The 26,266-nt window shown below is 43.3% G+C and overlaps 1 protein-coding gene and 1 long non-coding RNA gene across 2 annotated transcripts in view; one reads left to right on the top strand and one right to left on the bottom strand.

Moving 5' to 3' along the window:
- The window catches only part of ANOS1 (anosmin 1), a 263,372-nt gene that overhangs the window by 156,650 nt on the left and 80,456 nt on the right, over nt 1-26,266 (bottom strand). The gene's annotated exons all lie outside the window — the stretch shown is intronic.
- On the top strand, nt 9,366-26,094 carry LOC143840144 (uncharacterized). The gene is made up of 3 exons (XR_013232042.1): nt 9,366-9,499; nt 25,478-25,647; nt 26,033-26,094. It is a non-coding gene; the product is annotated as an uncharacterized LOC143840144 (long non-coding RNA).

Here is a 26,266-nt window from a genome sequence, read left to right as displayed (position 1 = left end):
ACCACTGGCCTTGCAACGAACATCAGCAGCTCCCCTCATTCATCAGTCCTAGTGGGATAGCCATGTTAGTCTGTTGCAGCAAAACTGACAAGAACATTACAGCACATTAAAAGATTGACAGAATGTTATTCTAGCCCAAGACTTCATGGACAAGAGTCCACTTGTCAGATTCAGTGAGCTGAGCCTTACGCCGCAGTCATGGTAGGTAAGTATGAAAAAAACAAACAGCAGGGCCAAGATATGTTGGAAGTACAAGGTGAAATGTAACCATGCTGGACTTGCCAAGACTGACTTCACTGCCTGTGTTTCACCTGCTAATCTCTTGGGGCCATATTCTTCATTGAACTGCACAGGCGAGGGGGCGGGGGCATTGTTCCTTTTCAACCCAGATCCTTAAAGGAGCTTGAATGATCCAGCCTATGCCAATTTCAAAGGGATACTGACAAGATGTGGAACCACATTCACAATTAATCTGAATGCCACACCACACTGCCACCTCAATGGCCATGCTACAAGAAACATATCCATGAGGAGCTATGAGGTTAACACCAACAAGAAAAGTGGCAGTGGAGCTGCATGACAGCTGTGAAAAGGCATGACCCAGTAAGAAAGAAAACATGAATATGCTCTCTAGAAATAAATTAATTTAGAAGTCAACATAGCACTTAGGCTGTCTCATCCTACAGAAGACTGTATTGCAGCTGCAGCATGGGGAGAAATTTAAGTGTGCATGTATATATAAATTTATAATATAATCCTTAACACGCCCGCAGCGCCGCGGACGCCGCGGACTAAATAATTAGTTAAGCCCTCAGGTGGAGGGCTTTGTCCGTGATGAGGAAGGGGCCAATCAGGCCCCTTCCTCCTGACAGACCATCAGCCGGGCCAATTGGCAGGCACGAAGTGCCTTCCGATTGGCCCGCCCGATTCCTAGGCTGCTGAAGGAAGCAACTGCGAGCTGTGCAGAGCGCGGCTCGCAGTTGCTTCCTTGAGGGCGGCCTGACGCGTCGGGAGGCGTGAAGCGCCTCCGACGCATCAGGCCGCCGGCAAGGGAACCCCCAGCAGCCGCGCAGAGCGCGGCTGCCGGGGGCTCCCTGCCCAACGGCCTGTCAGCCCCCTGACACACGGAGCCCCGGCAGCCGCGCTCTGCGCGAATGCCGGGGGCTCCGTGGTCTAGCGCCTGCTGCATTTAGCTGCAGCGGGCTTGATTACTAGTATATACATAATAGAAGAAGAAGAGTTGGTTTTATATGCCACTTTTCTCTACCTGAAGGAGTCTCAAAGCAGCTTACATTCACCTTCCCTTTCCTCTCCCCACAACAGACACCCTGTGAGGTAGGTGAGGCTGTGAGAGCCCTGATATTCCTGCTCGGTTAAAATAGCTTTATCAGTGCTGTGGTGAACCCAAGGTCACCCAGCTGGCTGCATGTCGGGGAGTACAGAATCAAATTGGCTCACCAGATTAGAAAGTCCACACTCCTAACCACTACACAAAACTGGCATAGTATATATACACTAGAGGCAAAGCCCGTTGTATCCAGGAATACAACGGGCGCTAGAGCTTGACCCCTCCGCATGTCAGTCCAGGGCCAAGAGGCTAATTGTTGGTCCTCCCCATCACGTACTGACCCCACCCACACACCACTTAGCCTTTTATTTATACTGCGGAACGCAGTTTACAGATATATACATAAAGGTGTTTTACACCTTTAGACTGGTTGTCCAACTAGCCTAGAATAGTTTCTCCAAGGTCCCATAAAAGAGGATTTCTTATCTCTGTGAACAGAGCGCTGTCTTCCCTTACCCTCAACATGGCTGATTAGCATTCTGCTTTTGAGCCTTGGGAATGGAAGCACAGCATTGCTTCTACTTTCCTTTCCAACCGACAGCGCTATTTGCCTTCTTCCTAATGTGAGCAGATTCATCATACAGTCAGTTCCAATCTAATTTGTTTAACAACTGTTTGGAGAGCTACTCAGCTTGGCATTCATTCAAAATCTGATAAAAGTATACCTGCCTGCATGTCTTGCACAGGATCTCACAGTACATACAGCAGGGCTAGCACTATTCCATTTGGCACTCTCAGCTCATCTGGATGAAATGAATGTCAGGAAGGCTAGATTCAGGAGGGCCTGCCGTCACCACAGGGGTATCTCTTTTGCAGAATTACAAACAAATAACTTTGGTAGATTAGACATGCGAGAGCCTGGTGAACATTTGACAGATACATCTTCGGAAGGTTAAGCCTGGCTTCCAGGAAAGATTTCATTTAAGCAGAACACTAAATCAGAGTTTATAGCACTGAAACTTCATTCCCAGAAATGCTGGCATTTAGAATCATAATTCCAGGAACTGTATCATAGTATATGGTCCTAGCCCTAGCTGTTAGGTTAGTGAAGTTCAGAATAGAAAACAACTAAATTAATTACAACAGAGAAATGTCTATGTACAGCTTTCTTTTCACCAAGTATATAGAATACTTGCTTGAATAACAATTCTACTAACCCAAACACCACTAGTAGAAATGGGATCTGCCCATGGGCAGAGATTATAATATAGCAGTCAGAGAGTGTATGTTGTTATTGTAGTGTACCTACCTGACATCAAACAAGAAATATCTGTCTTTGGGGTCTGTTGGACATGCATGAAACAAAGATCAGGACAGTCATATAATTAGTCTACCAAGTAGCCAAATTGATCAATATGGTAGGGCTGTCTGCACAGAGATTACACCTTCAACATATGAATATTTCTGTGTGTCTTTGCACACACTATCACAGGGAAATAAAAGGAGACCCTACTGTCCAAGGGGTTGTCACACCAATGCCCACCACCACCACCTTTTCACTCTTCGATAGCTCTAAGAATCAGTAGCATTTCTTCTCACACACAACTCCCCTGCAAGTTGCCAGGCATTGCCTGATAAACCTGTGCTGACATCAAGACGTCTTTCTGCTACATGCAGACAGTTTTCAGAGGACAAATGTGTTATCTCTTGCCACTTTTTCAAGCACTATGCTTTACAGTAGTTTTGCAGTTTTGTGATTCAAAAAAGGTATTTCTAGTTTTCAGATATTGCTGTTCCATTTCAAAGCTTAAAAACAAGCTTACTCCAAAGACCAAGCTGGAAATAGACAAAACGTTCTCTAATTTCTTTGCACATTCTGAGCTTTTCCCTAAACCTTCCAGCTACATTTGTTGCACACTTGCTACTGTACTCACAATACATTAAATGTAGGAAAACTGAGTTTTAAGGGAACTGTAGCTCCAAACCACACCTTTGCTAGGTGTGTGAATGAGGCCTATATGTGTCAACATTGTATGCATGTAAGTTTGTCAATAAACACATATGTTGCCAGTACAACCCTAAGCAGAGATAAATTTTGCTTTAACTCCCTGATTTCAGTGGGCTTGGAAGGGTATAACTTTGTTTGAGATTATACTCTTCACAAAGGGATGTGAATTAGCATATCTTGGATCACAGCTTGCAACCACTATGTCCTCTACTGAATATTCGTTTCCCTGTCTACACCATTGTTTCATCTGTTTGTATTTTCTATTTCAGTCGTGCTGGCTGGCATATTTTAAAGCTTATGATCTATTGTTTTAATGTTTCTTGTGGTTCTGAATTTGGTTTCATTTTTGTAAACTATCTAAAGTTTTATGTTTCTGTTTTAATACTTAGGGAATTGAGATTTTACATTTTGATAGTATTGACTTTAAATACTTTTATATTGGAACCACCCAAGGAACCAGTTCTTGGTGGAGGGAAAGAATATACATGTGTTAAATACATACATAGTCACTCAGCATTTTCAAATTGAAACAGGGCTCATGAAGAATTCAAATTTAACATAACACAAGTCTGCAGGAGAAATTTGCTTAGAATTACATACAATTTGTACTGATTTATATATGTTCCTATATTCCTATGAACTCGCCGGCCAGATTTAGCCAAATGGAATCATTTTTAGGAACATGCAAAGAGTAGCTTCCTACCCTAGTCTATCCATAAACAGCACAAGTAGGCAAGGGCCTTTTCTGACACACAGTAGGTGCATTATGTACATTTGGAGATTCCAGCTCATAAAATGTAGATTCCATACAAATCTCAGCTGGTCTTAAAGCCATCTCTTAGCCTCACAGATTGTTTCTCAAGACAGTTCTGTAGTAGCTCTCATATACACAAACTGGGCAAAATTAATGTGTTGTTCATTCAAATTTTTAAAAATAATTTTGTATTCCAGCAACAATGCAATGGAGGAAATGAGTAAGTGGTAAGAAGCAAGAATAAATTAACTTTGGCCCTGACTTCCAACTGATAGAACGAGTTCTGACAAGAGATTGGGCCCTGGTGGAACATACTGAGTTCCACAGGGCTGGCAAGATGGAGCTCTTCTGCCAGGCATAAGGTTGAGGACAGCAGAAAGTACATCAAAACAGCTGATTGGGCCTCTACTGCCTTGTAACTACCAGCAAAACCAGAAACTAATAACCATCAGTGCTGATATTTTAGCATTTTTAATCTTATTAAATTTATATTAAAAAATTTTTTACCTTGTAACCAATGTTAGATCCTGTTGTACACAGCCCTGAGACAGCTAGTCTGGTGGTATAAAACATAAATAGTTTGGTGGGTGAGAAAATTCCCTCTGGGATACAGTACACACTATGTAAAGTACAATCTTTACAATCTATGTAAAGTAAAGACTCTGAGGCATTGTACCATTTTAAAGCCTTCCTCCAAACCTCCAGGAATATTTTCAACCCTGGGGTAGTCAACCTCCAGGTGGGACCTGGAGAGCTCCTAGAATTACAGATCAGACTATAAAGATCAGCTCCCCAGGTAGAAACAGCTGCTTTGGAGGGTGGACAGGGTTGTTGTGCAGATGAAATAGGAGGCAAAAGAACCTCTGCAACAGCATCCAGTTTCATCTGTGCAACAACCCTGAGTGGTAGGCCTTAAATCTACAGAGAGTTGCAGAAAAGAATTACACATGGCTTGGCTGCATCTTCCCTCCAGCAGAGAGATCAGCCATACCAGTATTGTAAGTGAGAGGGAGGCTTTTCTGTGAGGTCTCTGTCAGCCAACAGTTAGGCAGAAGCTTCCCCCCCCCCCAAAAAAAAGGAGAGCACACCCATGCCCTCAGACCCTTCTGTTTTGCTCTTGGAAATGCCTCCCTTGCCTCAGTCAGGGGCTGTTAGAGGCTTCCTTTACAGCAGGCCTGAAGGCGCAGAATCCTGAGCAAGGGCAGCAATTAGTCCTGGGGGAGAGGAGTTTCTACCAATAGGAGTCTTTAGGACCTTCAGCATGTTATCAGAAGTATGAAATACATTTTATGTATAGAGATAGCATTAAATGTATATATCTGTCAACCAGGGAAGGGTGATTTAGAAATTGAATCATAAATATAAATATTTAAATGTCCCTTATCTAGCTGATAGACAAAGCTTGGATCTCCTGGCTACACTACACATGCCATATAATAAATACTGTTTCTTGACATTTGTTGGGGCTTCAATTTGTTATTTGCTGGCTTCTGGATTTGTGTGATTTTGGAGTGCACTTTTTGTAGATGTTCTCTTAGCAGGTAAATGTTATTTCGGGTGTCGACTGGGACTGGTGTCCTGACAGCCCCTTGTAATCGAAATAGTCCCATCAGTCAAAATAGTAGAAACCATTAAATAAGCTCTTTTAAATACACAAAGTCAGAGTTTTCTATATTTCAGTACTGAAAAATTGAAAATACCTCTGAACATTCTGAAATACAAGACAAAGATAACATTAGCCCCACATACATGCATAACATGTGCTTTTATATACACAGCGCTAATGTGCCACCTATCTTAGGAGAATATATGTTGTTAAAATGCTGTGGCTATCATTGGTCCAAACTTAGATAGCGACGGTGGGGAGGGGGATCAATGGCTACAAATCTTTGGGGAAAACAAGTGAAATAGCAAAATTGCTTTGCTTTTGAGAGACCTGGCCCTGTCCTCTGATATTGTGTTTCATAGTCCATCTGCACTGCCTGCTTCAGATATCATAGGGCACAACAAAACACACTGTCATTATCACTTATCCTGAGAAGTGTGGGTGTAAATAATGGGCCATTTGTGGAACTCAGAGAGATCTCCATGGAAACGCTTAATCACTGACATTTAAGCTCCTGGTGGTGCTACCGGGAGCAGCTGACTGACCTATTCTAACACTTTTTCAAGGTATAAAAAGAGGACTCTGTCTTGAACAGCTAGCTATGATATGCTGACAGCCCGTCCTATTGTATCTTTCTGCTATTCCCTTTCAGCAAGAATAACCTTGGATTTTCCTATCACTCCTTTCTTTGACCTTTTCTCATTCTGCATCACTCCTTATTAAAGAATTAAATTTAGCTTGAAAGGAAATTCTGAAATATGTAACTTTGATGTGAGAGGTTATAATTTTCCTACATGCTGTTCTAGCCTTGCAACTGTTTGCAGAATTTTTGCCGTTTCTTGCCATCAACTTATTCCTCCTTACAACACAAAGGACTATAGTGGGCAACAACAACAGTTATACATGTCAATTTACACATTTTCCTACACACACGTGGGTTTAGGGCCCCATCGTGTGCTCTGTGTAACAGGCCCACACTAGCTGCATGTTCTCTTCAGGACATATGTAGGAACTGATTTGGATAGCAATTGTGCTGATGTGGGAAAGGGAATTCAGCCCTTCAAACAGCATTTTCCCAACTTGCAACAGTCACAAGGATGTCCTACTTGGGTCATTGGGTAAACTCATGTGCCCACTCCTGGCTTTCCCCAGCAAACCAAACAGCAGTCCCTAGAACATCTCAGCCCAGAAAAGGGGAGGAGCCACACAAACAGGAATCTGCTGCTCTTCTATGACTGCTGCACTGACCACAACGTGGGGAACTGAGATTCAACCTGTAACACTGGAATGTGTGAATTACACATTCTCAGGCTGTAATAAGATCGCTGTTTGAATAAATTCAGGATAGTGTAATATAGCAACAAAATTGTTTAGAACATTAAGTGGCTTTTCCCTTGTGGAACTCAAGGCAGCTTACAACATAAATAAAATATTATATTAAAAAGACAATTGTAAAACCAACAAAAAGCCACAATTTAAAAACTCAGATTAGGACTACCAACAATAAAAAATAAATCAAATGCAATCCTAAATAAAATTGTCCTCAGCTGCCTCCTAAAGATTGAGAATGATGGGTCCTCGGGAGGTTGTTCAATAACTATGGAGTTGTCAAGGAAAGGCCTTCTCTTGTATGCCTACTAAATGAGCTTCTTTGATTGATGGGATAAGCTTGGTCGTAACATCAATAATCTCCGCTATGCAGATGATACAACACTCCTTGCTGAATCGGAGCGTGATCTGATGAAGAGACTAAAAGAAGAAATTGAAAAGATGGGACTATGCCTAAATATCAAAAAGACCAAGATCATGACAACTACTGGCAGTAGCACCAAATTCACGACTGACAACGAGAACATCAAATGATGATTTCATCTTTCTTGGCTCTATGATCAATCAAAGTGGTGGATGCAGCCGTGAAATCAAACGGTGAATGAGACTGGGCCGGAACGCAATGTTAGGCATGAACCGATATGGAAGAGTAAGGATATCAGCCTTAATACAAAGTGCTGGCTAGTCAACGCCGTTGTCTTCCCCATAACAACCTATGGATGTGAAAGCTGGACCCTGAAGAAGGAAGACAGGAGGAGAATAGATGCTTTCGAATTATGGTGTTGGAGACGAATTCTGTGAATACCATGGACAGCCAAAGTTACCAACAAGATAGTTTTAAAGAGGAGCAAACCAACTATGTCATTAGAAGATATTACAGCTAAATCTCACTTACTTTGGATACATCATGTGATCAAACTCGCTAGAAAAATCATTAATGCTCGGCATGGTCAGCGGCAAAACGAAACATGGTCGGCAAAGGATCCGCTGGCTCGACACGATCAAAGCCGATACAGGGATGACTATGAACCAACTAAAAGAAGCTGTCAGAGGCAGGAACACATGGCGAAGGCTTTCCTATATAATTGCCGAGGGTCGGACACAACTGAATGGAGAACATCATCATCATCCTTACTTGGTCTGTTACTAGGGCAATCTCCAGTTGGCAAATGGAGGAAAGGGTGACTTTTGCAGCGATGTGAGCACTAGATGATATTTCAGCTGCAATATCAGGGTGTTGCCTCTCCCTGTTGGATCAGCACCTGTGTATGGCCAAAAGAGATGCAGGAGCAGCCAGCAACATTCTATCATAGCAGAATGAAAGGCCAAAGTAGTCCCACAGCAGCCTCCACTTGGCAAAATGGGCACTGCATCTGGCACTCTGATGCCACAAGGGGAAGCTTCTGCACCTTCCTCACATGAATCAGTATCATGTCAGTTCATCCCTGTCATGGAAGAGGCATGGCATTAACTCCTTTAGGCATACTTCTCCTGGACGGGAAAGGGTAAGGCTATCATGTGGAATCAACCAGCATATAGGCTCGTGGTGCTTGCCAGCAGCAACAAAGTTTTAGCCGGGGGGGGGGGGGATTACCAGCTGCCTAGGTAAGCAGCCTTTGATGGGCTCCAACACATCTAACCACCTGGAATGTGGCATCCATGTGAATCTAGGGGCCTGCGATTCACCCCCCATGACTGCCAGGTTTGGGTGGGGAGATGCTGTGTCGAATATGGCTTGGTGCCACCATGATAGGCTCAGGGGACGTTTGGGGGATGAGGACTGGGAGCCTCATTTACCTCTTCAGGCCCAAATCTGGGAGAGGTCAGCCACAAGGTGTTGAGTTTGCTTTCCTTGGGATATATGCCCCACAGGTGCTCACCCAGCAGAGCTAGGTGCCCTGTCCGTGTGGTGCAAGGCTGCATGTGTGCTCTCTGTAGGTCCACATGAATGGGTAAAATGAAAAAACAAAAACACATCAAGATGTAAAAATAAAGAGGAACAAAAAGGTTATCTGTTAATGCTTAATTTGATCCTAAGTGCAATTCTAACTGTCCATAAACGTAAGACTCCCTATTCTGATTTTAGACTTATGGATTCTTTTCGCTTTTTAGGATCATCCTTTTGGCTTTAGGGAGGGGGATTTCCATGATCTGTTTTTCTTAAGTCATCATGCCTTCACATTCCTGGGCCATGATTCATTCAGCCTGATAAAAGTTTCATCAGTATTTTAGATATCTCAATTATTTTTGTCAGCAACACTGTGTACTTTCAGCCTCACCATTGTCAAAGGGAGGGAGGACTACAGAAAGACAGCGGGGACAGAAAGATAAATGAGGGATAAACTTAGCATGCTGCCACCTTTCAGTGCTGAGCTGTGTATCAGAAAGTGAAACTCAGCTGTGTTCAGACTTACAGCTGTTATTAATTCTGAAGTGTCTGGAGAGATTCTGGAACAGTCTGTTTTAACCTTCTGCAGTTATAAATATGCTTAGCATCTTCCCCACCAGAACAAGGTAAAGTTTCTGATTTATAATTTGGTCATATTTTATCCAGGACTATTGAGAGTACAAACCCTTCCTCTTATCTCCTGGGTTGGTGGAGGGGTGGGGCATTTGTACAGAATGTTCCATCATCCAATGTCACAGCACTCAGGCTGTTTAACCAACAGTTAAACAATAACTAATGTTATGAAAGAACCCTGTACCTTATTTGGCTATTGACTAATTAGAACAGCAGGGACTGCCACTGATTATCCACCCTGTCTCCCATAGATACATCTCCATAGTGAAGGAGCAGGAAATAAGATGCTTTCAGAACAGGATACATGTTCGTTTCTAAGTTCAGTCCATAACGGTCTAGGGATGAAAGTGAGCTTCCTTGCAGGTTAAGAAATGTTACTTTTGGTCCTGTCTGTCCTCACTAATAGTAAATCACACATTAAGCAGGAACCTTCAGCATGCTTAAAACTCTGAAATGCAACCAATCTTTTCGAGAGGCAGCCAATCTTCATTGTAATTATTCCCCACTCTTCCTCCAAAGAGCTAAAGACAGTGTCATCCTAGCAAGTCTCAAGGCCACACATTGTCTGCACTGAACCTGCTTTGTGGCCAGACTAGGGTGCATGCCTCCTTGTTCTCTCCGACCCATCAGAATGAGAGTCAAATGAGAGTGGAGGTAACGAGTTACCTGCACTCATACAGCACAGGTAATGGTAGCATTTGTCTGTCTGAGAAAGGTGGAAGAAAGAGCAATGTGCATGTGCATAGGGCCGTTGAGAGGGGACATGGAGGGACAAAACTGGGGGCAGCTGGAAGGCTCCTGAAGGCTCCTCATGCTGCACCCAGCTTAGTGTCCTTCAATATTTAGGGCCATTTCGCACTCGTCCAAAATAGCACAATGGTTACAAATTGAAATCGCTACAGTTTGCCATTATGCACAACGTCGTTGACAATCTGCAACACTCCTGAAACTGATCTGCAAAAAGCGCTTCGTTGTAGCACTTTCAGGGAAATCCCAAAAAGTGGATTCACCCTCCAGAAAGCGCTACACTCTTGCAACCAATCAGCAACACTAGCGGAAAAGTTCTGTGCGTTACCATTGTTGCAGTTTCTGCAAAGTCCCTAGCTCTCAGCTCTGATCTTCCGGTGAAGCGATCGCTATTTTTTTTTCTCCGAGCGAGCGGAGATAAACGCACCGGCGAGCCTTCGTTTACCCAGCGAAGCTTCCCTGGCTGCAGAGCTGTTTTAAGTCACTAAGCACGAAACAACACACAGCCCCGTTTGCTGGTTTATTTTCCCTTTATTTTTTACTGTATTTTCGGCCGAAAATCGCGCCCATGCCAGGGGGGGGGTATTTTTTTTTTCACTCGGGGGGAGCGTGGCAATGATGAAACAGCAGCTCAAACACCACCTGCTACCTAGATGGGTATCTCCCTTGCAACAAATCAACGCAGATTCGTTGCAACATGTTTTTTTTTAACTTCCTTAAAGGGAAAGGGGCTTTTTGGGAGCATGATAACGGCAGCCCATTGGCTGCTTGACGGCCAGGGGTGGGACGAGCTTGGCAATATCGCTTCCTGGCTAGCAATTTTTGCAGAGACCGGAAACCTGTGGGAAACGATAGAAACGCAACTGGATTCCACTACAAAGCCAGGTATGCATAACGACGAATTCCACTATTTAAAATGGCGTTTTTTTCGTCCCGCAACCAATTTGCCACATAGATCCTGGTACGGAATGGCCCTTAAAATACAGGTCTGGCTGCAGCAATATTTAAAATGCAGGTCTGGCTGCAGGGGCACAGGGAAGGGTGAGCAAATTAAAAGGTATTCTGGCTATCAGCTAGACTCACCTTTCTGCAAGATTGAAGCCAACTTGCTTAATAGACCATGCTAAACCTATGAACCAATCCAGCACTGGAGCAGGACAAGACTGTATATTGTTGGCTGATACAATAATTGCCAGCCTGCAGCCTGCTAACAAGGTCGTTTTTTCCAGTATTCTAGCTTTTCTCTCTTTGCCTTGCACACAATTCAACCAGATCTTACAAAATTAGTGTGTTGCAGTAAGACAAAACAACATTTTTCCTTTCTTTTTCTTAATTTCTCTATTTCTTGTCCACACTTCTTACTCATTTCTCTCTCCATCCAATTTTTGCTGTTACCCCCTATTTTCAGTTTTTACTCTCAGTTTCTTCTAATCCCGATCCTGCTCGGCAGTAGCAAACCTTTGTTACTATTAGGAACAGAAGGGTGAGAGTTAATATTTTCCAACAATTTAATGAAGTATAAAAATTATGCTTCCTCCCCTCCTCCACCCAGTAACAGTAGAAAAACTATGTTCCCCCCCTCCACCCATGGTTACAGAACATTAATCTGTTTTAGTAGCTATACACGTGGAACAGAAGTTAGAACTCCCAGTTCAGGCACCGTGTTGTTATCATTAATATTGTGTTGGTGGAAGATTTAATAGCTCTTTTAAAAGGCTGCTTTATATATGACAAATGTCATTAGAAATTAGATTATAATAAACATCATACCCAGTCTTTCTTCCTGGTGCAGACCCAAAGCTGTATTGTTTTCTTGTCCTCCATTTTACCCTACCAACAATCTTGTGTGGGAGGGCAGGATGACAATGTGTTACCAAAAACCTTATACGGCAGATTCAGTATCCGAGTCCTGAAAAGCCTTCCTATTACACATTGCCTATAGGGAAGCTAACCTGATCCAAGGTGTTCTGATTCACTTCTCTACCACTTCGATCATCATTCTGGGGTTGGTGGCTAGTTTTCGGAAATCTAGCATTATTTTTTGATGAGTTATGCCTGATTTAAAAAAGAGCCTTTAGCTCCCACTGCAAATATCACTCTCCGTGTTTGGGGATAACCTGGGTCATGGTATTCCCACATCTTTCATTTTTGGCTCTGGAATTCCCACAGTCTTCCTGAAGCGGGTGGCTAATTATGAATCTCCCAGCTTTATTTTATGATAAGTTAAGACTGCCACGAAGAGACAGGTCAATGTTTTTATTGCTACAGATTCACAGTTACAGCAAGCAAAATGATTTGTTTTGTTACAATGTTTGATTTGGATTGGGGACATACAGGGTGGGGTCCAGATGGGATAGTTGGGCCTATGGTAAGTCTCGGCAGTGCTGCATGTGCAAGTCTGGCAGAAAGCTGGGTTCATGCACATTTTCCCTTATTGCATGTAACAACTAGTTTCAAAGGGATAGCAATCTCTGGTAAAAAGTAATTTCTTCAGTTCAAACTTCCATAAATACAGCTTCTGTTCCAACTGTGTATTTTCACTTCCGTTATAATAAACCTTTCTTCCCCAAAATGCAGGGTGATATAGTCAATGCCAGCTTGAGCCTACAGAGCAGGACATGCTTTTCTTTACTTTAAAAAAAAAACTATAAGCAAATAATAAAGATATTATAATATTATATATTATATGCAATATAGCGGGGGAGGAGGAAATGGATTTGCCTGAATATAGCGATATATGTTAAAACTAGAATTAAAGCCCACTTATAAAAATGGGCAAACCACAGGCTGGAGAGAAGCATGGGTGGGTCCCCGAAATGACAAGAGGGCTCGGCGTGCAAAGGGCGTGGGTGGCGGCGGCTGCACAGAGAGCCGCCACCTATGCCGGCGAGGTGGTGGCATGGGCGGCATCGAAAGAGGACGGCAGGAGCGTGGAGGTAGCAGGGAAGGGTTGTTCATTGGCGGCGATAAGCGGGGGGGCGGCCACGCCATAACCACGTGTGCGGCCATGGTGGCATTGTTAGCGGCGGGTGAAGTCCCTGGGTAGCGGGGAGGTCCTCCCCGGGCAAGGGCTCTCGATGGGTGGAGGGAAAGCAGCAGGGCGTCTGTGATGCGGCGGCCCTGCTGCTTTCCCAGGGTGCGGCACCATGGCATGACCCTCCTCCCCAGTGGCCACCCCTGTCCCCGGCCGAAGGCCCTAGGTGGGCGGCGGGAAAAGGGCCCTGCTTTTTTCCCAGCAGAGAGGACTCACCGTTCAGAGACCGGAGAGGCGAGGAAGACTGCATGGGAGGACGGGCAATTCGGTGGAGCGCTGTTCCAAGGACGGGCCAAGTAGCCAGTGGGGAGCCGTGCAAAGCGCAGCTCCCTATTGGCCACTTGGCCCTGGAGTGCCACTCAGGGGAGCGAATAAAGAGCCCCTTCACAGCTCCTGATTTGCTCCTCCGAGTTTTTATCACGGACAGCCCCTGCCCCCTCTCCTCTCCTTTAGCCCTTAGCCTTTATTTATACCAGTCCGCTGGAAAGGTGTAAAGATATTGTTAACTGGCATGAGAAAATAGGTCAGTATAGTGATGCTGATTCAAAATGCCCAACATACAGTTAACAGGTATTTTAAGATGTAATTATCTCCTTGAGGGCTGCATTTTTATTCTATATGCTATATTTAGAGAAAATTGTAGCACATGCTGGGAGGGAAGTGATTAGAGAGATTTTCATCAGAGTTTGTAAGGGATAGGAAGAAATGAAGAGCAGATAGGAAAATCAAATGGTATGTGTAAGGTTAACTCTGGCAGTGCAATCTCCAGTCACCTAGTAATTATACAGGAACTAGGGAGAATATTATACAGGAACTAGATTTAAAGCCTGCTGTAGTCCCAATACAGCGGGCACTAGCTCCTTGGGAAAGGAGGAGGTCCGGCGTGTCGGTGACGCGGCGGGCCTGCTCCTTTCCCCGGAATGAAGCCTTTATGGGCCACCCAAGGCCGTGGCTTCGTTCCAGGGAAAGGAGCAGGCCCATCCCTGCTCCTTTCCCCCAGTGTGAAGGGACCCGGGCCGGGAAAGGAGCAGGGATGCTGCGTCTTCAACAGGCGTCCCTGCTCCTTTCCCGAGGGTGAGGGGAAGCCAGCCGGGGGACTTACCTTCGGGGACGGCTTCTTACTTGGAGTGGCAACTCCCCAGCCGGAGTTTGGGAAGAGGGGGGATGAACTCGGCCTGTTCTTTGCCTTTCCCTCGGCCCCTTCCCAGTCCCCTCAGAGTCTTCGGGGAAGGCAAAGAAGGCCGGGCTCCTTCACCCTCCCTGAAACCTTTTTCCCCTCCCCCTTTCCCGTTGCCTCAGAGGCTTTGGGGAAGGCAAAGGAGGCTGGGCTCCTTCGCCCTCCCCGAAGCCTTTCCCCCTGCCCCCTCCCTGTTGCCTCGGAGGCTTCAGAGAAGTCGAAGGAGCCTGGGTGCCACGTCTCAAATGCAGCGGCCAAATTCCTGTGCCCTCCCCGAAGCCTCTGGCCCCCTCCCCCCATGTCCCCTGTAGGGACACCGATCACCCCTGCGGGCTCCATGGAACCACGGAGCCGGCAGGGGCATCCCCCTGACCTGCCAAAGCATGTTGAGGAGGCCTGGCTCCCCCACTTCCCCGGCCCCTCCCCATCTCCCCACTCATTGGCCGCTGCCGCTTACCCTGCTGGCCCCAGTGTAAAGTGCATGTGCGTGCCCTATGCTGGGGCAGTCCCACACACCCCGCCCCCGTGCGTTCAATGGCATGGCGGCTGTGCAGAGTAGCCACCACTGTGCATAAAGGGTCTTAGGGCTATTCCCAATCTTTCCAACCACACTCCACTTAGGTGGAATGTGGAGTATAACCATCAAAGAAAAAAGAATCAGTAAATAAACAAGGTTAATAAAAGAATATAAGGCAAAACTAAGCTGTTTAGGAAACAAGTAGTTATGCTGAAAAAGTGGCACAATCAGCCTCTGAAACAGTTAATGGCCCCCAGACAACCTTCCTCATAAAGCAGGTGTTTTTTCTTCCATGCTTTAGGATGCTTTGGGCTGATCCTGCGTTGAGCAGGGGGTTGGACTAGATGGCCTGTATGGCCCCTTCCAACTCTATGATTCTATGATTCTATGAACTGCAGCAAGGATGGTGTTCGCAAGAAGATGGAGGCAAGAAGATATACCAAAAATAGAAGACTGCATCGAAAAGTTGGGAGAACTGACCAAAATGGCAAAGCTTACTAGACTAGTTAATGGAAGACCAGTAGAAGAATTTGAAGAACATTGGGGGTATTTTTCACAATATTTAGCTAGATAGGTATATATGTATTAACTAAATATGTATTAATATTTAGCCAGATAGGTATATGTGCATTAACAAATATATTAGTAGGGTGAACTGACTTGTTATTGAACTATAATCTTTTGTTCTTTCTTTTTTCTGTTATTTTCTTTCTAAAACAAAATAAAGGCTGGAGCTATCCAGCATTTAAAAAAAATTGAAATAGTTAATGGCCTTAAAAGTAATATGTCACTCTTATACTATATTAATTTAGTATTCAGTTGAAATCAGATCTTAAGGATAGCAAGCATTAGGTTTTTGTCTTATTTCAGCAGTTAACCTTTAATATTCTGTTCATTCCAACATAGAGCTGTTTTTTTACTTACCTGGTGAATCTTGAACTTTATCATATAGATAGGTATCATAAATAGGACTGCAAACAGGCTGGGGGGGGGGAGTATTGTCTTTTACATAGGATTTTAATGTGTGGAAGTGAGTAGCTGAAGCTTCTTATGGCATTGAGGCAAATAACATTATACAATATATTCCCCCATGCCTCTGTTAAAGGGACAGAACATTTTTCTCCAGTTATTTGGAAGTCTTAGACACAACTTGCAGCAGGCTTAGTCAATGGGTTGTAAACTGGGTATCACCAGTCACATCGCAACTAAAGACTCCCATGTGTGATTCAGTCTCCATGAACACAAGTATCTGATGACTAAACAAACCAATAAAAATAAGAGCTATTTTTTGTGCCCCACTTTTTACAACCTCAAAGAGACTTAGAATTGCCTACCCTTCCTTTCCCTGCAACAGACACCCTGTGAGGTAGGTGAGGCTGAGAGAGCTCTGAGAGGACTGTGATTGCCCCAAGGTCACCCAGCTGACTGCATGGGGAGGAGAGAAGAATCAAACCCATTCTCCAGATTAGAGGCTGTCTCTGTTAACCAAGACACCAAGTTGGCTCTCTTAAGTACCTTTCAGTTTGTAAATTGCTCTGCGAATCAAGTCTGACGAAACTTCCTATAGATCCCTTAGCACTAGGCAGGGCTAATTCTCTGTCTGTGCCACAATTTTCCCTAGCACGATTAGTCTGTATCCTATACCCCACCACCCAAAAGCAACATCAAAAGCATAACAACACTGAGGCAAGGAAGTACCATAGACAGTCATTCCAAAAATTCCCAGAAACTGTCGCCATCCACTAATCTCAATGTCTCTGACCAAAATGCCAAGCTAGCTGTGCATTAAAGGCACCAATCAGAGGTGGTGATGCCAGCAATATCACAATTAGGTCACTTTACATATGCCCTGCCCTGCCACACAACTCTCAAGTATGCTGCCAAGAAGAATCCCCAATACCACAGCAGATGACATTGCTCATTGTTTAGAAGGGTAGCAGCAGCATTGAAGGAGTTTACATTTCATAACACTGCAAGCACATACAGTAGTAGCAGGAGAGGTCTTTTGGCTGGGAAAACATAAAATCAAAGGACAGCTAATCCAGTCACACCAAATAGATCCATAACTCAGTGTCTGGGAGAAAGACCTTCTCTATGGACAGTCTCGGGGCAGTTTACAACAAGTTAAAATTGCTTTAAAATACAATAAAAACAATAAATATGCCGAATGCTCTGATTTATCCGCCACATCTCCATGCATTCAGTGGTGGGATTTTATTGACTAGCAGGCTGGCATTGTGGGGCAATGAAGATACAAATCCTTATTTTGGCATTAATATGGCCACAGCTTTAATCAAACAAGCAAACCCAATCCCACATTGGAGGGTTGGCCTGGTACAAGGATAGGGGCCTGAAATCAGCCATCTGGCTGCTCAAGGAAGGATCCAGAAGGTGCTCTGGAACCTGCCACAATCCCATCGGGAGAGTGGGCGCCTTGCCTCCTGAAATCCTTACATACCATGGGGTGGCGGGCATGAAGAGGGAGCCAACGGGTGCCCACCTCATTTGGCTGTCCACCAGCTACCCAGCCAATGAGCCCCTGGCCTCCCAGCTGGATCAGCCATTGCCCTATAGCCAGCTTCTTAAAGAGCCTCCCCAATCCTCAAGGAGTCCAATATGCAAACAGGACTCCCTGTAAACAGGGTCCCCCTTGTGCCCAAAATCGCAGCTATGACAAATAACTGTAATCCTTAACAATCATAAAAGATTAGCTGACTTAGCTGATTAGCTGACAGTGTCAATAAAACTAAACATTACAGGGTGGGAGGGAGAATAAGCTGTTCCTACAGCTTCTCATACGGAGAGGCAGACCAAGCGCACGTAGCAGCTATATAGCCGCCTGAGCCCCGCCTCTCCACCCACACAACACCCGAACATGCTGGTGCACACACAGCTGCACAAAGGAGTCGCTGCATCCTCCTCAGCCCAGCCAGCCGCTTCGTGAACCGACACCCACGGTAACACACAGCCGGTCATTCGGGAGAGGGAAGAAGGCAGGCCCATATGATTATGTTTGCTTGTTCTAGCCACAACTATACGCCTGGTGGTAAAGTTCCATCTTGCAGGCCCTGCGGAACTTGAAGAGTTCTGTCTGGACCCAGGTCTTGACTAGCAACTGATTCCACCAGACGGGAGCCAGGGCCAAAAAGGTGTCAAGGCCAGACATACTTCTTTTGGGCCAGGTTGGGCCACCAACCTATAAATAACAAACTTCTTTGTGTCCTGCTGAGATGCCAAGGATTCTGCACAATCAATATGGTATCTGTATATAGGATCCATACAGAGTAGCAACTTGGTGATTTGCCACCAGTGACTTAACTGCTGTATGTTGCCAATGTAATGGTGAAATGAAAATTGTACTGTTGGCACAATGGAAGTGAGTAGCAAGCCTATCCTCACCCAGCAGGCGTAATTTGACTTGCTCTATAATGGTGTAAACTATGTCAGGCTCTAAACATTACTAAAGGTGTGGGTACTAAAAGATTACTTCAATCATCTCTTCAACTCATCTCTGCTGAATAGCTCCCTAAGAAAAATGTTCAGTGCTTCAATCGCTTGCAGTTAACTGGCACTTAACAGGGAAATTAGTATGTAATATATTCCTCCCACACAACATTTTGAAAAGAAACTGAAAAACAAAACACGTTTTTCTCCCACATATCATACTATTTCAGTTTAACAATTATCTGACACATATTTTATTGGTTTCTTTGGGGATTAGAATGTCATGTATAGAAAATGGCTCACAGAGAAAGACGTGAGTAGGGACTTTGCCCACAGTGCTCCTGTACATTTTCAATCTTGAGTTGCTTGCATTAAATAAATAATAAATACATGGGGATGAAATAATGCCTGGTTGATTAAATTTGCCTCATAAAACTATTGAGTGAGTAAGCAATTCAAGCTTTTCTTGCTCTCTTGCAGCTCAATACATTTCATGAAATTAGACCAGTTCCATCATAAGGCTATTCTACTAGAAACAACATCATGGGTTTAAACTACAAGTACAATGATATAGGCTAGATATCAGGGGGGGAAATTTCACAGTCAGAGTAGTTCAGCAGTGGAATAGGCTGCCTAAGGAGGTGGTGAGCTCCCCCTCACTCGCAGTCTTCAAGCAAAGGTTGGATACACACTTTTCTTGGATGCTTTAGGATGCTTTTGGCTGATCCTGTGTTGAGCAGGGGGTTGGACTAGACGGCCTATATGGCCCCTTCCAACTCTATGATTCTATGATTCTATGATAACTGCCTTTCCTTGAAAATATGAAAGATGTAGGGAAAGACCACTGGCCCATCTGGCCTGTTAAGCTGTACCCAAATTGCAGGAGCTTTGCAAAATCTCAACCAGATGCAGAAAAACAACATTCATTACAGGCAAAATGCCACTTGCTACAATTTCACTGACTATGTAGAAAAGCAGTACCATACGAAGCAAAACCTCACTGCCTTTCTGCTTTGAATAATACATTTTCCTCTCAGTTTCACTTATTACCATAATGATTGTTTGAGTCCACATTTTCAAGGTCATGTCTTTATATTAAGAGTTAGGAACTGTGAAAATGGCTTTTCTTTTTTACTTACAGCTTTAACTAAGGTAAAGCCAGCAGTAAAATGAACAGTAGTGCAAATTCGAAAGCTCCTTACTCTTGACTTTTTCTAGCGTCAACTCTCCAATTAGGGGGGCTGAGCTAAACTCAGAGTCCTTTGCCATCTGATGCAAAGTTGGACTAGTCAGTCTGCTGGCACAAGATCTAGCCTTACATTAATTACAGTGAAAGGCAGATTTGTTTCTCTATCATTCATGAATTATTTATATCTTATATGCATGCATTCTCATGACATAGTGTGGGCATATGATCACATCCCAACCGGAGTGAATTATTAATCTGTGCTTATAATGAAATATTCCTATAACCATTTTCCCAAAAGCATATTTCCATCCAGATATGTTCAATCCATATTACTATAAGCCATTTTTTCATTATGAATTTGCCCTGTTTGTGTTTTGCTAATGGATGTTCATGGTAGTTCATGGATACAGCAAAAAACAGGGGTTTAAAGGAACAGTCACTTTAAACCCTGCTTTCTGTTCACAACAAAACATGCAAAAGCAGCAGAGAGCACCTCCATGCTGCCCAGCTGTTTTTTGGGTTTTCTGCAAGGGACTGTAGTTTTAGTGGCTTTTGCCAAGTCTATAGTCTATATTAATACCTATCTTGTCTACTTAGCATAAGTTTATCTCGCCCTTACACCAAGAAGATTAGGGTGTCCATCATGGTTTATTATTTATTTCTTTATTTACCTAATTTATACCCTCCATTTCTATAATGGAGACAGAGATCTTATGTTGTTCTCCTCTCCTCCATTTTATCATTGTAATGTCCCTGTGGGTGTAGGATGGGATGAGCATGTGAAACTGGCCCAGGGTCACCCAGCAAACTTCCATGGCAAGTGGGCATTCAAATCTGGGTCTCCTACATTCTTGTTCACCCCTAATCACTGCATCACATGACACTATTTTATTCTCATGAACAACTATGTGGAATAGATTAAGGTAATAAAGAGGTTCAGCCAGTGTTATGTCATACTGGCTAGTTGAACTGGGATCTCTCCCATCTAGACTTATACGCTTAGCCACTACGACCACAGTAGATCTAATTGTCTGTGCCATGTTCTCAATATTAAGTTGATAGAATAGATAGTCATATGGAATAATCTTGTTTCTGCGTGTTTTCCGTTGATAGAATAGATAGTCATATGGAATAATCTTGTTTCTGCGTGTTTTCCGTATTCCTGTTCAGTTGAAAAAAACGTTGAAATTCATTAAGTATAGTTCTGAATTATGTTATGACTTTAAATTAATTAGCAGCAGTTTTAAGATGCATGCTGCTTGCACATATTTGATTATTATATTTCCTGGTACTAATTATATTTGAAATATCTGCAAACTATGAATATTACAGGATTATATTTGCAGTTGAGTGATAGTGTTCAGATATTACTTTGAGTTTTGCAGCTATCATTGTCACACTAGGTCGGCTGAATAAATTAATATAAAGAAATTTCTCTTATTGTTTTTGAACACATACATAAAAATGTAATAAAATGTAGATACCAGCAGACATGGGTAATGTTAACAAGAATAATAACATACTAATTTAGCCTGTCAGGATTGTATTTGTAAGATTTACTCCCTGTTAGATAATGGTTTGTACAGTGCGTCATCATTCATACTGTATTTACTATGCTCAAAATTCATATTTAAACTAGGGGGGAAAGCAGTAATATTATGTTGGATTAATCTGCCAATCTGTTCACATATTGTGTGGATCAAACCTTAATGCCTAAAATACATTCCAGAAACAAAACAATCAAAGATTGCTAATTTTGAGATTCTATCCCCTAGTGCAAGGTCTTGTTTGGAATCTACTTCCCTGGGACTATGATGTAAAAGCCTCTGGACCACATCAAACAGCTCAGCTGAGTGATTATGTACAGATGCAATGGTGGCAGATAAATCTTGCCTTTTCAACATCATGGGATAGATTTTAATATGGGCTTTATATGCCATGTTCAATCAGTCTTGCTGCAACTTTTTGGCCAGCAGTGCTTGAGAAAAGCATCTCTCCTGTTTCATTGCCATCAGTTTCCTGGTAAACCAAGGAAAGTGCTTTGCTCTGTTCAGGGGAGGGGTGTTTAGGGGTGATTGTGTCAACAGCCCAGGTCATTTCCCTATGCTGGAGAGCAATCAGGGCCTTGACAGAATTGTCAGCAGCCAAGGTAGGGAAAATTCCCAAATAATGATACAGATGGGTCCATATTAAATGGACATGTATTCTGGAAGGTCTAGAGCAGTGGTCCCCAACCTGCGGTCCGCGGCCTGGTGCCGGGCCGCAAAGGCCAGGGCACCGGGCCGCGGTTCCCTCTCCCCGCCCCCCCCCCGCAGTAAAAAACTTCCCCGGGCCGCAAGCTTGCGGTCCGGGAAGCTCCTTACTGTGGGAGGGGGGGAGAGGGAATCAGGGCCACGCCGCGCATCGCGCATGCGTGGGCGGGGCAGTTGCCCCGCCGGTCCCCAGTCGGAAAAAGGTTGGGGACCACTGTTCTAGAGAAGAGCAGGTTAATATCTTCTTATTTTAGAACATAAGCATATTATTTGAAAGTGAGAAATGTGATAGCTATTTTTGGTTAATTTAAGAGATACAAAATCAAGGAGCAAAACAGTAAAATTTCTAAACTGAAATGTAGAATACCCATTTAAAACAGTAGTTGGGAAAAAGTTCAGTAAAATTAAAATCAAATTATACAGCGAAGATTTACCATTTTAAAATAGATCAAAGAATACCTTTGAGCTGCTAAGGTACAAATGATTCAGTAAACAAGAAGGTAGGCATACTTAAGCTGCTGTTAAGTTGTTGTTATGTGCGAAGTCGTGTCCGACCCATCGCGACCCCATGGACAATGATCCTCCAGGCCTTCCTGTCCTCTACCATTCCCCGGAGTCCATTTAAGTTTGCACCTACTGCTTCAGTGACTCCATCCAGCCACCTCATTCTCTGTCGTCCCCTTCTTCTTTTGCCCTCGATCGCTCCCAGCATTAGGCTCTTCTCAAGGGAGTCCTTCCTTCTCATGAGGTGGCCAAAATACTTGAGTTTCATCTTCAGGATCTGGCCTTCTAAAGAGCAGTCAGGGCTGATCTCCTCTAGGACTGACCGGTTTGTTCGCCTTGCAGTCCAAGGGACTCGCAAGAGTCTTCTCCAGCACCAGAGTTCAAAAGCCTCAATTCTTTGACGCTCGGCCTTCCTTATGGTCCAACTTTCGCAGCCATACATTGCAACTGGGAAGACCATAGCCTTGACCAAACGCACTTTTGTTGGCAGGGTGATGTCTCTGCTTTTTAGGATGCTGTCTAGATTTGCCATAGCTTTCCTCCCCAGGAGCAAGCGTCTTTTAATTTCTTTGCTGCAGTCCCCATCTGCAGTGATCTTGGAGCCCAGGAAAATAAAATCTGTCACTATCTCCATTTCTTCCCCTTCTATTTGCCCCTTCTATTTCCCCTTCTATCTGCTGTTAAGACAGGCCAGTAAATATAATGGCACATATTGGTGGTAAAAAAATGTTAGTTTTTGAATCTGCTCTTCTTATCAAGTCAAAGTTTTGCAATGTGATCCTAAACAAAGTTATGCTGTTCAATTCCACTGAAGTCAATGCATTTAGAAAGATACAGACATTTAGGAATATCACTGAATGTGACTGGTCTGAACTCCCTTGCAATGAAGAAATGCCAAACAAGTTACATAAAAACAAAAATAAGTAATTATCATTATGAAAAAAATGCTTAGATTGCAACAGGAGTAATTAATGCCTAATTGCTTCATTTCCCCCCATGGTCTAATAAAACAATATAGCTACTTTGTCTCTGAAAAGCAAACCACACAAAGAGCAGAATTGTTTTCACAGTGTTGTATCAATAATTTTACATATTAATTATTGATGTCAATATTGAGTTAATATTTCTCTCTTAGAAATAATGGAAAACTGTCTTCCAACTGACTTTTATTTTTATTCCATTGAACTATTGGAGGAAATAAATTGAAAGCACCGCATATAAATCACAGAATCTTTCAAAATCATCCTTTATTGTTCATCATTTACTGTGGTAATAGAATAATGTAGAAGTTAAATATAAATCCAGTTACAATTAGACAGGTTATGAAATATAAACTAGTGAAAGATATAAAAATAGTTTTATCAATAAACAGCTAATTTTTTTAGCATAGATACTCCTTAATATAGATAGGTCAAATTTTCAAAACTGAGTTCTAAATGAGCAATGTCAATTCTTTACATACAAGTCGCCCAGTGAGTTCATCTAACACAGTTGCCAGCTTTGGGACACTCACCTCTATGAACTAATTCTTATGTTATGAAGATACATCTTTTATGTATCATTTGAGGGGGGTTGTCAGGTCACAGTTGACTGTGGCAACCCCATAGGTCAGGCTTTCTCAACAGGGGTTTCATGAGACTCTGAGATTTTTCAATGGCCCTGGAATGGTTATATCAATCCCCCCACCCCAAATGGCCAATAATGAGCCTGGAGGGGTTGGAAAGGGGGCTGGGTTATAAAAAAAAACCCTTGCTGGCCATGGCTCATTGCACGTGGTAATGGCTGGAGTCTAGAGAGAACTCATTGTAAATTAATTGCATTGGGATGGTGGCAGGGGGCAATGGAATGGTGGATGCCTATCCCAGCCCTGTTACCATCCCAGTGGAGTAGGCCACTGGACCATTTCTGGCATTGGGAGGATAGGAAATAATGGACCTTGATGTCATATCCAGTGGGAGTGTCTGGATGATGTCACTTCTGGTGACATGTGACTTCTGGGGGCATGGCAGGGTGATGTGGCATGCTGACATCACTTCCAGGGTTTCACAAAGCTTGAAGAATGCTTCACGGGTTTCTCAAAAGTAAATAGGTCAAGAAAGGATACCATAGATTTTTCAAGAAAAAGATGTTTAGAGGTTGTTTGCCATTGTCTCTGTGTAGCAATGCTGGTATTCCTTGGTGGTCAACCTTCCAAATACTGATCAAAGCTGACCCGGTTTACCTGCTGTGATCTGACAAGATCAGACTAGCCTGGGCTGTCCTGGTCAGGGCATCTTGAATCAGTTTTCAGCAGGTAATCAGAAGTTCTACTATCATTAGATCAGGTCACCAGTTCCTTTTTTTAGTAATTAGTATCCCAGTTGACTGTACTAATGTCAGATAAATGGCACAGTTTTAACCATTCCCAGCCACCCTCTGCTGTTTTCCTGATGCAAATCACTTTCTTGTAGCCAATTAATACAACAGCACATGTTATTCTGTCTGGTTCAACAAGTACATTTCATAATATTAAATTTAATTGATTCTCATTGCCAATAAGCCAAAACACTAACTGGTTAACATGCCTAATTTGTTTTAAATTGTTGCAACAGGTTTAAAAAAAAACACCAACAAATCCGTGTATGATATTTAATCAGAGAAAGGATATCTAGGCAAAATGAAATGAAATATAAACTGTTTGCAAACTGCTGCCAGCTACACCACAACATTCAGGATAGAAATAATGGTAAGAGGAGGGCTGAATCCAGCCACTAACTGTAGTTATACCAACAAAGTGGTACTGCTATTGGTGAGAGAATGTAATTTTTCGCCATTTCCTTCTTTCAAAATAGACCCCCCCCTCTTTGTCCTACGCTGTTTGTGGTAGTCCCTTGACCACTACACACTCCCTCAGACCACAGTTACGGGGGGGGGGGGGTCATTAGGCTGCACCAGGAATGAAAAGTCCAATTTTTCCAGCTTTACTCCATTCGTGGAGCTTTGGATCCAAACTGTAGCATTCAGGCTGTACACATTTGATAGCTCCAAGTTAAATTCAACTACTTTGCGTCTCGGTGAGAAAGGTGGACTATTAATATAGTAAAATGAATCCCATTTCACTTTCCAAGGTTATACACACGTGCATTATTGACAGTAGTACTGGTCAGATCGGTGCAAACTTAAATGGACTCCGGGGAATGGTAGAGGACAGGAAGGTCTGGAGGATCATTGTCCATGGGGTCGCAATGGGTCGGACACGACTTCGCACATAACAACAATAACAACAACTGGTCAGAAGGTATGGTTTTAAATGTTATTGATCCTTACATATATGCTTGAAACCAGCCAGTGTATTGCTTGTTCATACATAGACCTATAAGTTGACTGTTTAATTTTGTTTTGAGTTTAACTCTTTCCATTGGAGAAAAGCACTACCACTAGGGGAATAAACTGGCAGGATCCAACCCATGGGATATTTAAAGTACCCTGGCACCATTTGTGTGCTGTGATAAGTAATGTTATTCTGATGGCACAAAATCATTTATATGTGATCTCATTCTTGCCAGGACAGGGCGTTTAAAAAAATTACAGAAAAGATTTCCAAAAAAGTAAAGGATACATGTGAGGCAAAACACCCATGATTCCTCCCAAGTGTATAGTGACTGACTCATTCCATCTTGCAGGTGTTACTAATTGGACCTCTTGACCTAAATGGCTCTTATCTTCACCAGACTAAGGAAGGGGCTAATTGGCTCATCATGAGAACCTGTGAGTTGCAGGATGGGAGGGGGAGAATCAGGAGCAACGAGGTAATTTTCTAGAGGGTTCTAGCAAGAACATGCCCTGATTGGATTTTCACCATCACCTGAAAATTATAATTGGGCTGAAGGCTTTGAGAAGGAAGCTAGCTTGGATTC

The sequence above is a fragment of the Paroedura picta genome, chromosome 6 (assembly GCF_049243985.1).
Source record: "Paroedura picta isolate Pp20150507F chromosome 6, Ppicta_v3.0, whole genome shotgun sequence".
In the NCBI taxonomy this organism is placed as follows: Eukaryota; Metazoa; Chordata; class Lepidosauria; order Squamata; family Gekkonidae; genus Paroedura; species Paroedura picta.
This window is presented reverse-complemented; position numbering and strand designations above follow the sequence as displayed.